This window comes from Bufo bufo, chromosome 4 (genome assembly GCF_905171765.1).
Source record: "Bufo bufo chromosome 4, aBufBuf1.1, whole genome shotgun sequence".
Taxonomy (NCBI): domain Eukaryota; kingdom Metazoa; phylum Chordata; class Amphibia; order Anura; family Bufonidae; genus Bufo; species Bufo bufo.
In genome coordinates, this window is record NC_053392.1 from 597,308,872 (window position 1) to 597,320,876 (window position 12,005).

At 46.4% G+C, this 12,005-nt stretch overlaps 1 protein-coding gene across 7 annotated transcripts in view; it reads right to left on the reverse strand.

Annotated features, from left to right (window-relative positions):
- LOC120999536 (zinc finger protein OZF-like) overlaps positions 1–12,005 on the reverse strand; it is a 2,085,412-nt gene that overhangs the window by 1,848,876 nt on the left and 224,531 nt on the right. The window lies entirely within an intron of this gene.

Sequence of the window (12,005 nt, forward strand, 5' to 3'; positions counted from 1 at the left end):
CAACACATACTAAATGGGGATTACACCACAAAAGCAAAAAATACAATACAATGTAGTAATAAGAAACAGGCTAATTGCAGTCCCCCACTGAAGTCCCTGAATCTAAAGTCACTTAATCTTAAGTCACACACTTAATCAACCACGCGTCGCGGTCAAACTCGCGTTATATATCTCCTTATATAAAAATAAATAAAGCTCACTACAACAGCCTGGTTTGTTTCTCTCTGGACTCAAAAAAGGACACATTATAATGTGGCGGGGGACTGAACCAGCTAGAATGGAGTTGCTGTATGGAGAACCTCCCTGAAGCAACTACCGCCTGCCCAGAATTGATTAACCTGCCTTCAGCTACTCCGTACTATTCAATCCAGTAGTGAACCAGCTAGATTCAACTTGCTCTATGGAGGACCTCCGAGGCGTAGGGCTCATGCACATGAACGTATTTTTGGTCGGCAACGCAACCATAATTTTTGTGGATCGGATGCGGACCCATTCACTTCAGTGGACAAAACATCCTCGGCCCCTTAACAAAATAGAACATGTCCTATTCTTGTCCGCATTACGGACAAAGATGGGACACTTCTCCAAATTGCGGAATGCACACGTCTGGTATCCGCATTTTGTAGATCCGCAATTTGCAAACCACAAAAACAGCAATGGCCGTGTCACTTCAATGGGTCCAGAACAGAGGCACAGATTGAAAACCCACAGATGCACTACGGAGTGTTTCCGTGGGATTTCTCTCCATGCTTCCAAAACATAAATAAGTAGTGCACGTGTTACTTTTGAACGGGTCCGCATCTGCAGACGGTGGGAACACAGATGGTGCCTGTGCATTGTGGACCGAAAATTACGGTCCACAGCACGGACACGGCCGGCACACATTTGTGTGAATATGGCCTTAACCTGAGACACAGCTTCATCTGCAGCCTGTCACAATCCTAGTACCAGAGATCAGAAAATCGCAGTTCAGGTCTCCTAAAAAATACAAATATAAATAATTCAAAACACCCCCTTTTCTATTTTTACATATAAGAAACAATAATAAAATTAAACATAAAGGGTATCTTCAAGTCCAAAAATGTCTGAACTATCAAAATGAAAAATAATTTTTTTTTACAATGTGCTATTAAAAAGTACAACATGTCATAATAAGGTACAACATAAGACATAATAAGGCTGTGTGAAAAGAAAAAGTAAAAAGTTATGGATCAGGCAGGAAGGAAAAAACGAAAACAAAAAAACAAAATTCATGTTAACCAGAATAAAAGTAAAAAAGGATGAAATTATAAAATTCAGATTATATGTAAAAAATCTATATAGATATATAATACCTATTAATGCTACCTAATAAAAGCCCTGTGTGCCTGCACTGTGTCCGTGCGTGTGTGCCGATTACAAAGTTTGCATGCGCGGCGCACCGGCCAATAGAATCACAGCGCAACACACACCGCCCAGACCGCCCACATCAGCGCGCACTGGCCAATGAAAACTCGGCGCACCTCAGGCCTCCTGGACCACCCACAGCTGTCCTATCAAAGCCGCCCCACACGCCCCCCTACTGCCCACAATTGCACCGGCCAATAAACACACGGCGCAACTCAGTTCTCCTGGACCGCCCACAGCAGTACGCCGTTATTATTGTGTGCTGTGTCAGTTTGAGCGCCGCCATTACATGAAACAGAAGCACCGCCATTACACACAGACACACACACAGCAGCTGCTGCTGCCAGCAGTATTAGCCACCAGTTGCTGCCAGTGGTCTCAGCACCACCAGTCAGTGCCAGCCATCTCAGCCATCAGTGACTGCCACCAGTAATAGTGCCGGCAGTCTCAGCACCACCAGTCAGTGCTAGCAGTCAATGCCAGCTGTCTCAGCCACAAGTCACAGTGCCCGCAGTCTCAGCCAGTAGTCTCAGCCACCAGTCAGTGCCAGTCGTATCAGCTATCAGTCAGTGCCACCAGTCACAGTGCCAGCAGTCTCAGTACCATCAGTCAGTGCCAGTCGTCTCAGCCATCAGTCAGTGCCAGCAGTCAGTGCCAGCTGTCTCAGCCATTAGTCAGTGCCACCAGCCACCAGTCACAGTGCCAGCAGTCTCAGCACCACCAGTTTGTGCCAGCCATCTCTGCAATTAGCCGCAGTCAACAATCTCAGCCACAGCCGCAGTCTCAGCACCACCAGTCAGTGTCAGCCATCCTAGCCACCAGTCACAGTGCCTGCAGTCTCAGCCACCAGTCAGTGCCAGCCATCTCAGCCATCAGTCAGTGCCAGCCATCTCGGCGGCACCACCAGTCGGTGCCAGCCATCTCAGCAGTCAGTGCCATCAGTCAGCCATCAGTCAGTGCCAGCCGTCTCAGCCACCGGTCAGTGCCAGTCGTCTCGGTGCCAGCCATCCAGGCCACCAGTCGGTGCCAGTTGTCTCAGCCACCAGTCAGTGCCAGCCGTATCAGCAGTCAGTGCCAGCTGTCTCAGCCATCAGTCAGTGCCACCAGCCACAGCCACCAGTCACAGTGCCAGCAGTCTCAGCACCACCAGTCTGTGCCAGCCATCCTAGCCACCAGTCACAGTGCCTGCAGTCTCAGCCACCAGTCGGTGCCAGTCGTCTCAGCCACCAGTCGGTGCCAGTCGTCTCAGCCACCAGTCGGTGCCAGTCGTCTCAGCCACCAGTCGGTGCAAGCCGTCTCAGCTACCAGTCAGTGCCAGCCGTCTCAGCCACCAGTCGGTGCAAGCCGTCTCAGCCACCAGTCAGTGCCAGCCGTCTCAGCCACCAGTCAGTGCCAGCCGTTTACGCCATCAGTCGGTGCCAGCCGTCTCAGCCACCAGTTGGTGCCAGTCGTCTCAGCCACCAGTTGGTGCCAGTCGTCTCAGCCACCAGTTGGTGCCAGTCGTCTCAGCCATCAGTAAGAGCCACCAGTCACAGTGCCAGCAGTCTCAGCACCATTAGTCAGTGACAGCCGTCTCAGCAATTAGCCGCAGTCAACAGTCACAGCCGCAGTCTCAGCACCACCAGTCAGTGCCAGCAGTCAGTGCCAGTCGTCTCAGCCATCAGTGAGTGCCACCAGCCACCAGTCACAGTGCCAGCAGTCTCAGCACCACCAGCCAATGACAGCCGCCTCAGCAATTAGCCGCAGTCAACAGTCACAGCCGCAGTCTCAGCACCACCAGTCAGTGCCAGCAGTCAGTGCCAGTCGTCTCAGCCACCAGTCAGTGCAAGCCGTTTTTTCGCCATCAGTCGGTGCCAGCCATCTCAGCCATCAGTCAGTGCCAGTCGTCTCAGCCATAAGTAAGTGCCACCAGTCACAGTGCCAGCTGTCTCAGCACCATCAGTCAGTGCCAGTCGTCTCAGCCATCAGTCAGTGCCACCAGTCACAGTGCCAGCAGTCTCAGCACCACCAGTCAGTGACAGCCATCTCAGCAATAAGCCGCAGTCAATAGTCACAGCCGCAGTATCAGCACCACCAGTCAGTGCCAGCCGTCTCAGTCACAGTGCCCACAGTCTCAGCCACCAGTCGGTGCCAGCCGTCTCAACCATCAGTCAGTGCCAGCCATCTTAGCCACCAGAAACCTAATGTTTCTGTACTACTGTTCTAGCGCCCATTATTATAACGGGCTTAATGTCTTGTAAACTGATAAATACTGATAAACGTGCTTCACTGTGCATGTGCAATTCATGTGCAATATTCTTTTTTTTATCAAATATAATTTTTATTAAAATAAAGTTTTCTGAAAGAATAACATTTGAAGAAAGTACAATATTTTTGAAAATACAGCATTTGCAAAGAGTACAGTTCTTCTGAAAATACAGCATTTAGAGAGAGTACAATTCTCCATGATATCAATCATGTACTCCATGTAGAAGTGCTATTGTCACAATATTTGTAAATGAAAATACAGAAAAAACTGAAAAATAGAGCGACATAATAAATTTCTAGTACAAATAACCCCCCCCCCCCCCTCCCCCGAACCCTACGGAGAGACCACCACACCACCCCCCTCATGGCTAACAAGAGACTGAATGTTATGATATGATAGGCCTTTCGAAAGGATAATTCCGCATAAGAGTGCCTATATCGGAAAATGCCATGTGCTATGTCAGCTGCCCCGACAGGGACAATTGCCCCCTCAGACAATCCCTCATTAGAGCCACAGATGCCATACCGGGAACTGCAAACCAACCCTGCCATATTGACATGAATTTACCTGGGCATCTCCTCTTCATGTACACCCCTCTTTCAAATCGTAAAACTGTATTTAATCTATTTATATATTCCTGCCTGGTGGGAGGCTTCTCCTGTATCCAGTGTTTGGCAATTAAGACTCTAGCCTGGAAGAGCATTCTTTGGATACACAGATATTTCTTATCATCCACTCCCCGGGAGTCTAAAGTGCCCAGTACACAGAGTTTGGGATCTCTAGGTATCTGTATTTGAGATGCCCTTGTTATGATCTTTATCACCTCCTCCCAAAACTCCCCCAATTTCATGCAATCCCAGAACATGTGTATTAATGATGCCTCTGTTCCTCCACAGCGGGGGTAGGTTGAGTCTAAGCGCCATCATATCTTAAATAGGAATTTTGGGGTTCTATATACTCTGTGAATCAGATATAACTGAGACAATCTTTGGGATTCACTAAGCGTGAGACTAGGGGGTCAGGGCCAGAACATCGTCCCACTGCTCCTGGGAGATCTCACCCATGTCTTGCTCCCACTTTCTCCTAACAGACAGGTGTCCGATGTAGTACATTTCTGAAATAGATGTTTATATAGCAGTGATATCAGACCCTTAGCGGTGCTACCGCCTAATAACTGTTTCACAATAGAGGGGGAGGCGGACAGTTGCAAACCCTCCTTACATTGCTCCCGAAAAGCATGTCTAAACTGCAGATATTGGAAGAACGTGGTTCTAGGTAGTCCAAATTCCTCCTGTAGCTACTTGATATAAAAATAAAATACCTTTGTCTTCCCAAGGGGAAAAGCCCTCAAATCTAAACATTTCTGGTAGTTGAGGGTTACGCCATAACGGTGTGTAATAGTTAAACCCTACCAGGCCTATAAATTCTTTAAATTTCAACCAGACCTTCGTTATTAATGTAATTGTAGGGCAGTTCCCAGCGTAAGACTGCGGTCTTCCCAGGTCCGCTAATGTAATAGGTGTTTTCTGTTTCATGACTACAGAGGCAATTCTGGCAGAGGGGTCTGGCTGTATATGTTATCCCCATCCTCTAAGGTGTTGTAACTGTCCAGCCATGAAGTATAGCCATGGATTGGGGATTGAAAGGCCACCTTCCTCTTTGCCTTTCTGAAGCGTTTCCATTCGGATTCTAGGTTGTTGTTTCTTCCAGATCAAGGAGCGAAAGATACTTAGTATTTTGTAAAATATACGCTGGGGGATCCATATAGGGGAATTATGTATCACATAGAGCAATTGGGGCATCAATGATATTTTTTTAGTTGCTACGGCTAATGACAGAGAGAGGCAGTTTGCACCATGTATTAGTTTTCTCAACAAATTTAGAAATCAGGGGGTCTACATTCCTTTTCACATATTCTGATGGCCTTGCTGTTATCATAAGTCCTAAATATTTAAAACTACTGGTCATCTGTAATTGGGTATTGGTAAGATTGAACTGTGGCGAGGGAGGATCAAGTGGGAGAATCAGAGATTTGTCCCAATTTATCGTTAAAGGGATTCTGTCATGAGATTTGAGGCCTATAACCTAATCATATGGCCAGGTCCCTACTAATACCCTGAATCCGAAACTGACCTTATTAAATGTGCCTGTGGCTCTATTAGCATATAAAACAGGTTTTTATAACCTGTCACTCACGTACCAAATGTGTCCAAGGAGACGTCTCATCATGCAGGGTGCCCGGCTGCAGCCGCCCTCCCTTTCAATAGAGCCGCCTACCTCACCTCATCGCCGCCTCCCTCACCTCAGCGCCGCCTCCGAAATCGTCCGCTCTCCTCAGCCAGATCCCGCGCGTGCGCACTAGGTATAACTAGAAATAGATCAAAAGGGAGCCTCTGTAGAAAAGCAGCCTGTGCGCTCCGAACCTCCGAACAGCTTTGCGCCCGGCTGTAAGAGGTTGGATGGCTGCAATAGGGCGGTCAAGGCAGGTTTGAGAGAAGTGCGCTGGCCGGCGCATGCGCACTTCGCTCAACGAGGCCGCTGCCAGGAGTCCGCACATGCGCATCAGGTTATAACTAGTGCGCACGCGTGGGATCTGGCTGAGGAGAGCGGACGATTTCGGAGGCGGCGCTGAGGTGTGGGAGTATAATGCCATTCACCCTAATAGATCTCTACTAGGGTGAATAGGACAAGTGATCCAAATACCTCAGGTTCTGGCTCCCTAAGGGGGTTAGAAGTTATTACTGAAAAAGGAAAAAAATATATTAAAAGTTCAAGTGCCCCCCCTTCCCCCCCAATTTTACGTATAAACAATAAAAATTTTAATATAATTATTTTCATTAAAAAAACATATGTATCGCAGTTAGCGCCCAGCCCACCGCACCGCAGTCACTGATTCGCTGATTAGCGTATCGCTAATCAGCATTTGTACTTTTATAGTATCTGTAAGTGATCAGAACTGATCACAGTCAGATCTATAATAGTATTAGTGTCACCTTAGCTCTACCTCCACCCAAAACGCAGTGTTTGCCCGATCAGGCCTGATCGGTCGCCCACACGTGCGTTCACCCACGCCCGCCCCGCCGCAGTGACAAAATATCTAGATTTTTTTTATCACTGCACAATCACTTTACAAGCGCTGCGGCGATAAAAAATAAATCTGTTTTGATATTTTTTATCAATCGCAGAGGCTTCCAGTACTTCCCTAGCCTCCCATTTGTAAGACAGGCTTGCTTTTTTTCTTGGGTAGTCTCAGGGAATACCCCCTAAATTTAGTTGACCAAATGGCAAGGAAGGGGTATTCTTCTGAAGAGGCCTACAGGATTCTGACCCAGTCGGATGAGGAATGGGAACCCTCATCTGACGAATCCAGTGGGTCAGAATACGAACCTGTAGAAAGCAGTGGCAGTCTGACCCAAAGTTCGGACGAGGAGGTTGAGGTCCCTGATACCACCAGGCGTACCTAGCCCCGTGTTGCTAGACCACAGGTTGTGCAGGATTCGCTTCAAGGGCAGCAGAGTGGGGCTGGCGCTGTTGGATTACGTGGTGAGGCATGCACCAGCAGCGCAGCCCTCCCTGGACCTAGTACCAGCACTGCCGTACAACATGGTGAAGTGGCGAGCACCAGAAGAGCAGTTAAAGCTGGTACGGTGGCACGTGCAGTAGTTTCCCCGTCGCAGCCACCGGACAGACAGGCCCGTAGAGCCCCTAGAGTCCCTGAGGTGCTGGCAAACCCTGATTGGCAGCCCCAAACTTCAGCCGCACCAGTAGTTCCCCCTTTCACCGCCCAGTCTGGAGTTCGGGTTGAGACAGCTCAGATCGGATCGGCACTGGGGTTTTTTGAGCTGTTCTTGACTGCGGAGCTCTTGGACGGGTTTCCACCGGAAAGACTGGGCATAAAAGCTTCCCGGGTTGGCGGCTATAAATTGAGTGGCATACCGATTTGTTTCTGCCACGACTAAGGGTCCATTCACACGTCCGTTGTTTCTTTCCTGATCTGTTCCGTTTTTTGCGGAACAGATCTGGACCAGATCTGTACCCATTCATTTTCAATGGGTCCTGAAAAAAAATCTGACATTGAGATGTCCGATTTTTTTCAGGACCCATTGAAAAAGAATGGGTACAGATCTGGTCCAGATCTGTTCCGCAAAAAATGGAACAGATCAGGAAAGAAACAACGGACGTGTGAATGGACCCTTAGTCGTGGCAGAAACAAATCGGTATGCCACTCAATTTATAGCCGCCAACCCGGGAAGCTTTTATGCCCAGTCTTTCCGGTGGAAACCCGTCCAAGTTTCCGAATTTAAAATTTTCTGGTCCTTCTCCTCAACATGGGCCTGACAAAAAAGCATGAATTGCGGTCATATTGGTCCACGAACCCAATTCATCACATGCCCATGTTCTCTGCTGCCATGTCCAGGACACGATTTGAGACCATCCTGCGTTTCCTGCACTTTAGTGACAACAGCAGCTCTCGTCCCAGAGGCCACCCAGCTTTTGACCAGCTCCACAAAATTCGGCCCCTCATAGACCACTTTAACACCAAATTTGCAGATTTGTATACCCCTGAGCAAAACATCTGCATAGACGAGTCCCTTATACATTTTACCGGGCGCCTTGGCTTCAAACGATACATCCCAAGCAAGCAAGCCCGGTATGGGGTCAAATTGTATAAGCTCTGTGAAAGGGCCACAGGCTATACACACAAATTTCGAGTCTATGAGGGTAAAGATCAGACCCTGGAGCCGGTCGGTTGCCCTGACTACCTGGGAAGCAGTGGGAAGACAGTCTGGGACTTGGTGTCACCCTTATTTGGAAAGGGGTACCATCTTTATGTGGACAATTTTTACACAAGTGTGCCCCTCTTCAGGCATTTGTTTTTAAAACAGATTGGCTGCTGTGGCACCGTGCAACCTAGTCGCCGGGGCTTCCCCCAACGGCTCGTTACCACCCGTCTTGCAAGGGGGGAGAGGGCTGCCTTGTGTAACGAAGAACTGCTCGTGGTGAAATGGAGAGACAAGCGTGACGTTTACATGCTCTCCTCCATTCACGCAGACACGACAATCGAAATTGAATGAGCAACTGGAGTCATTGAAAAGCCCCTCTGTGTCCACAACTATAATTCGCTCATGGGAGGGGTGGACTTCAATGACCAGATGTTGGCTCCTTATTTACTTTCCCGCAGGACCAGACGCTGGTATAAGAAGGTGTCTGTATATTTAATTCAATTGGCGATGTACAATAGTTTTGTTCTCTACAGTAAGGCTGGGAGAACAAGATCCTTCCTCAAATTTCAGGAAGAGATCATCGAGAACCTCCTGTATCCAGGAGGTTCCGTGGCCCCAACCACCAGTGTAGTGAGCCGTCTACACGAGCGACACTTCCCCAGTGTCGTTTCTGGTACCTTAAACCAACCGCCACCCCGAAAAAAATGTGTCTGTAGCAGGAGTGGAATAAGGCATGACACCCGCTATTTCTGTTCTGACTGCCCTGACCACCCTGCCCTATGCTTAGGGGAGTGTTTCCGGAAGTACCACACACAGGTACACTTAGCATAGGGATTGCGTTACACAGGACAGGCACACAGGGCTATTAGGGCCCTTTCACTCACAGCTGCTGCAAACCTCTCCTTTCACCTGGGACAAAGTGCATAATGTACTTCGCCACATCTCTGGGCGATTTGCGATTTGCACATTGTCCCATGGGGAAGGAGAGGTTTGTCCTATAAAAGGTAAAAAAAACAAAAACAAAAATCACAGGTAAGCAAAAAAGTTAATGTTCTAAAAGTTCAAAAAAGTTTTTAAAAGTTAATGTTCTGCTCAAATGTTATATAAAGTTAATGTTAATAAATTTATTGCGTTGCGGCCTGTTTTTTTTTACCTTCTAGGTGGACCAACCGATGAACGAGCTGCAGCACTGATGTGCATTCTGACAGAAGCATTGCGCTGCTGTCAGATTACACAAAAGTCGGTGTATGCGGCGCTGCAAGACGAGATTTCTCCTCTGCAGTAAAAAAGATATGTTTGCCGAGGCATATGAGCTGAGGGGCGGTGTTCAACACTTTGTGTATATATAAAAGAAAAAAAAAAAAGAAAAAAATCCCGGCAATGATTTATTCATCCACATCGATTGATGTGAATGGAGAAATCGGGTTTGCCAGGGCATATGGGCTGAGTGGGTTTGGATGTTGGGCGGAGCTCCTATGTCCTGGCAGACGCCTTTCCCCTCCTTTTTTTTTTGGCAGAGATTTTTTCATCCACATTGATCGATGCGAATGAAGAAATCTGTGCCGTTCATTTTTTCTTTCAGCCCAGAGGCTGAACGGGAAAAAAATAATCTCATTACCTGTATGCTCAATATAAGGAGAATAGCAGAAACTCCTAATGCTGGCCATACATGTAATGATTGTGGAGACCCTCAAATGCCAGGGCAGTACAAACACCCCACAAATGACCCCATTTTGGAAAGAAGACACCCCAAGGTATTCGCTGAGGGGCATATTGAGTCCATGAAAGATTAAACTTTTTGTCCCAAGTTAGCGGAAAGGGAGACTTTTTGAGGAAAAAAAAATAAATAAAAACAATTTCCGCTAACTTGTGCCAAAAAAAAACAAACGATGAACTCGCCATGCCCCTCATGGAATACCTTGGGGTGTCTTCTTTCCAAAATGGGGTCACATGTGGGGTATTTATACTGCCCTGGCATTTTAGGGGCCCTAAAGCGTGAGAAGAAATCTGGAATCCAAATGTCTAAAAATGGCCTCCTAAAAGGAATTTGGGCCCCTTTGCTGCAAATAAGTGTCACACATGTGGTATCGCCGTATTTAAGAGAAGTTGGGCAATGTGTTTTGGGGTGTCTTTTTACATATACCCATGCTGGGTGAGAGAAATATCTCAACTTTGTATAAAAAAAATGGGAAAAGTTGTCTTTTAGAGAGATATTTCTCTCACCCAGCATGGGTATATGTAAAAAGACACCCCAAAACACATTGCCCTACTTCTCCTGAGTACAGCGATACCACATGTGTGACACTTTTTTGCAGCCTAGGTTGGCAAAGGGGCCCAAATTCTAAAGAGCACCTTTAGGATTTCACAGGGCATTTTTTAGGCATGTGGATTTCAAACTACTTCTCACGCAGTAGGGCCCCTAAAATGCCAGGGCAGTATAAATACCCCATAAATGACCCCATTTTGGAAAGAAGACACCCCAAGGTATTTTATTTTTTGTCACAAGTTAGTGGAATATGAGACTTTGTAAGAAAAAAAATAAAAAATAAAATCATCATTTTCCGCTAACTTGTGACAAAAAATAAAAACTTCGATGAACTCACTATGCCCATTAGCGAATACCTTAGGGTGTCTACTTTCCGAAATTGGGTCATTTGTGGGGTGTTTTTACTGTTTGGCCATTGTAGAACCTCAGGAAACATGACAGGTGCTCAGAAAGTAAGAGCTGCTTCAAAATGCGGAAATTCACATTTTTGTACCATAGTTTGTAAACGCTATAACTTTTGCGCAAACCAATAAATATACACTTATTGCATTTTTTTATCAAAGACATGTAGAACAATAAATTTGGAGAAAAATTAATATAGAAATGTAGTTTTATTTGAAAAAATTTACAACTGAAAGTGAAAAATGTCATTTCTTTGCAAAAATTTCAGTCAATTTCAATTAATAACAAAAAAAGTAAAAATGTCAGCAGCAATGAAATACCACCAAATGAAAGCTCTATTAGTCAGAAGAAAAGGAGGTAAAATTCATTTGGGTGGTAAGTTGTATGACCGAGCAATAAACCGTAAAAGTAGTGTAGTGCAGAATTGTAAAAAGTGGTCTGGTCATTAAGGGTGTTTAAGCTAGGGGAGCTGAGGTGGTTAATGCTTGTATTGGACTGTCACAAATATAAAAAACACACACACACACACACACACACACACCGGGGTCAAAGCAAATTGTGATTTATTAAAAGGCAGTACAGCAGTGTATAAAGTCATCAGAGGGGCACTCCCCCTGAGGCATGTGACATTGTTACATTGGCTAAAATATGAAAAGAGATAACACTAAGCATCTGCCCATTGTGCACAGTTTTATTAACTGTGGTATGTGAACTATGTAAATATCTAGCTGTAAGCGCCATCTTGTAATGGAGTTTTCACTAACAACAAAAAAGCATAAATGACGTAGCAAGGCGTGTTCTCTTCGGTAGGATGAAACCTTTGTGCTCTGGAGAAGATAAGGTGTTGTATGAGAGCTAGTGTCTGTGGGAGCTTTCTTAGCTGAATCAAAGAATGTAGTCCATATCTCTATCACTAGTGTTCAGTGAATAGAACCATCCGAGGTTGAATTCAGTCTGAATTTTGGGAAAAATTGGATTT